Source organism: Camellia sinensis, chromosome 10 (assembly GCF_055761805.1).
Source record: "Camellia sinensis isolate YWXY chromosome 10, ASM5576180v1, whole genome shotgun sequence".
Lineage (NCBI taxonomy): Eukaryota > Viridiplantae > Streptophyta > Magnoliopsida > Ericales > Theaceae > Camellia > Camellia sinensis.
In genome coordinates this window covers 88,925,221-88,929,172 of record NC_138970.1, presented here as the reverse complement: position 1 = coordinate 88,929,172, position 3,952 = coordinate 88,925,221, and positions in this window count along the sequence as shown.

Here is a 3,952-nt window from a genome sequence, read left to right as displayed (position 1 = left end):
TTAGTATACACGAGCAATCAACGCAAGGCTAAAAATGTAAGAAACTAGACTCGTATCCGGTTCTAATGATGATGATTTGATAATTTTCGAATTTATACCCAAAGAGAACGACACTTTTGAAATTATTTTTTTATGCCAGTTTTTTGGACAGATTTGAACGCACCAGTTAATATAGATTTTGACTCCCAAAAATTGTGAGGAAATTCTGATATGCAATTAAGTATGTAATTAATCTATTGTAAAAATTTTAGTTCAAAATTCATCTGTATGATATGGTTTCTTGATTTTTAAAGTTTGTGATTCTGTGCATAATTTTTGAACTAAGAATTACACCCATTCTTTATACATGAATTTAACTCCTCAAATTTCTTAATAGTATATATTTATACACAAAATACATACACCTACAACCTCTCCATCAATGAATTAAATAACAATAGAATAAGGATAAAGAAAGAAGAGAAGAAAACCTAAATGGCCACATGCATAACACACACAAAGCTCTCCTTCTTGGCTACAACAATAATCTTGATGATTGAATCACCCCTCACTTTCCTTCATAAACCCACGGCTGCTAGGGCTGCTAGTGTTTGGAAAACAATTATAACAAGAGTTAGGGTTTTTGTTATCCTTATGTACATAACCACCAATCCACTTAGTATTAACATCTAACATTATTATTATTATTATTATTATTATTATTATTATTATTATTATTATTATTATTATTTATTTTAATAGTAAATCTTGCCTCTAAATTAGAGATTTCCACCATAAATTTATTTTAGGTTTTAAAATTAATTAAAAGACCTTCCAATAATATTTAATTTGCACTTAAAGATTCACAAACAAAATATTTGAGATTGTGAAATAGTTTTTACTTAATTGTTTATTTGATTTGGATATTCGGGTTCTCACAGTTATTTCATTTTTTCCTTTAAAATATCTCAAGGGATACATACAAATTTCAAATAAAAAATTTAATACCAAATAAATGGAAGGGTCACGTTGTAACTTGACTAAAAGTGTGAGAGATTAGCTATTACAATTGAAAAATAGAGTACAATAGTGGGATTTAATATAAAGTACAATAGTGCAAAGTGTAATTTCTCAGTATTTCTGTTAATAAATTTAATACTAAACTAATAGAAGGACCACGATGCAACTTGACCGAAAGTACAAGGATTACCTAAGTTATATTTACTGCCCGTATTTGTATTTCGAATTCATTGAGATAATGCATTTTCGAAAAGAATGTTGCATGTGATTTTCAAAAGGATAAAACTTTTGGTTTTGAAGCATGACACAGCATTGCATCCATATTTAAGACTGCTTAAACATATATACTTTGTCAATATTTTCCTACTTGGTTTCATGCTCATCCCTAGTAGATTTGTGTAGGAAAGGATGTGGTGATCCCACGGAGGTAAAGGCAAGGGAAGTGTTTTGAGAGTATGAGACTCTTTTCTTTTGTTGCTTATTTTGACAAGCTAAGGGCTTTACATGTATGGGTTTCAATAACCATTTTTGTGTAATCAGGCCTAAGTCCATTGGGCATTATTAGTTTGTGTTGTTTCTTTTATTTATCTGTCTCACATGCTATGGGTTTATACCTTAGATGAGATTGAATATATATTGCATGTGAACACCTTTTGTACAATCTCTAATATGTCATGGAAAATAACTACAGAAATTTGATATCTATCATGATAGTTGGAGAATGATGATTATTTAACTAAGAAAGATTAATCAGAGTTATCATATGTCAATTATTTAGAGGCGTCATAGATACACACGATACTTGGTACAGTTTATAAATTAATTATTCTTTTGCAAATGAAATTCCACAAGAGCTGGGTAGTCTACATAGTTTAGAGATGTTGGGTATCGAGAATGCCAACCTCACTGGTGTCATACCATCTTCTATCGTTAACATCTCTTCATTGAAAATACTTTATCTATGGGTGAATAAATTGACTGGAAACATTCCAAAAGAAATCAATAACTATACCTTGCTCTTAGTGGTTTATCTTGATGAAAATAACTTGACAGGTAACCTATGTATCTCCCAAACTTAGTTGGTGACTTTGGGAAGGGAATGAACACTAATCTTTATAGTTATTTGATCAAACTAATTTTTTGCATGAATAATCTTTTACTACGAGGTCTATGAGAAAGACTGTTTAAATCATCTATGTGCTCGACTTGAGGCCACCCATAAAAGAAATATGGTGAAGTTATGAAGAGGTGAAGTATGGAGCATAATTCATCCCACTCTATATCAAGGGCTATATGCTCAAAGAATTTCAACAAATTCTTATATTTTTTTTTACTAACTTTATTCCATGTCAATTTAAGTCTTTTTTCCTTCGTAATATTTTAATTTATGGTTATCAACTCTTTTCCAATCATACCGGTTGACTAAATTCTAATTCTCTAAAGTAAAAAGGACTTTCCGTCTAAAAGGCTCTATGAGCTCTAAGACATGATAGTAATGCTAAAAATATTAATTAGTGTACCAACTAATACATTAATTAACACACAAGGTACACATGTGGGTTCTATTACTTAACATGGTTCTACCTAATATTGTATTTATATTTTTCATTGGCGAAAGTCAACAAATCTGGATTTTTACGGCACCAAATGCACACCGTGGATATGATTCTACGACGTGCGATGTAAAATCGTGTTGTGACCAATCATAGAAAGCCATTCACTTCAACGGCATGCCGTAATATGTCGTTAAAAACCCTTTAACAATGGATGTTGTGAGTTGTATTTGATTTTTCTATAACTAGTCTTGCATGTTGTTAAAAACACTTTTAACAAAGAATCTTGCTCGTCGTGGAAATATTTTTCTACAACTACGTTTGCAAGCCGTTAATTCCTGGGACAAATCATAACTCTCATTGCTTGTCGTAAAATATGGGTAACAACGATCTATTATGCCTGCCATAGAATATGCAATATATACATATTTTTAATTCAGCAGGTTCTATTTGACCTGTTCTGTACAATCTAACAAGTATTACAAACAAGCTTCACAAAACATCAATCAATCACCAAAATATTGTTTCAAGCATTAAAAAGAAACTATATCCATAAGTTATGAACATTCAACAATTGTCTATACATTCAAAACATCCAAAAACTATCCTTAAGTTCAAAACCATCCAAAGAGAACTATCCTTAAGTTCTAAATTGTCCAAAAAGTTCTAAACTATCCAAAAACTATATCATACATAGGTTTCTAAACAAAACCCAAAACTATCCAAAGATTATAGAAATCCATTCATCAAAGTCATATAAAAAACTATCTATAGATGTTAGGATTTCTACTCAAAGTCAAAGCTGATGGAATGGGTTGGCCAAGCAACAGTGCTTCCAACAGCATCAAGTGCAAACATCTCACGATTAGGCCGAAACAATGGTGCATTGACTTTGACATGGTTAACCCATACTTTCCAACACCCAAGGCCAAGAGGCACATGATGATGTACCAATTGTTTAGAATATGTTGCTGCAATTGTGCCTTCCGCAGCCACCATCTTTGTCCCATCCTAATTCAATAATTTGAATTTAGCATTGTCCAAGTTGGATCCACCATTCCTAGTTTCAGTCTCATCATGCAACTATCATGAAAGTAATACATAAAATATGCTAATAAATTGAAAACAAAATTAAGGTAATTAATAATTCCATAGAACATTTCCCAAAAATCTTCATTTTCATTGCCTTCGTTGTTTTCGTCACCTTAAAAAAATTGTAATACAATATCAAGTTATATTTGTTTACTCAAAAATTTAGTAGATGATGTGGGATCCATATGCAAAATTGACAAAAGCTCTTGAGTAGAAAAGCAAGCAAACAAAAGCACAAGTACGACAAAAATTGAGGTAAGTAGTAACGCCATACAAAATTTACCCAAATATTTCTTGTGAGTGCATCC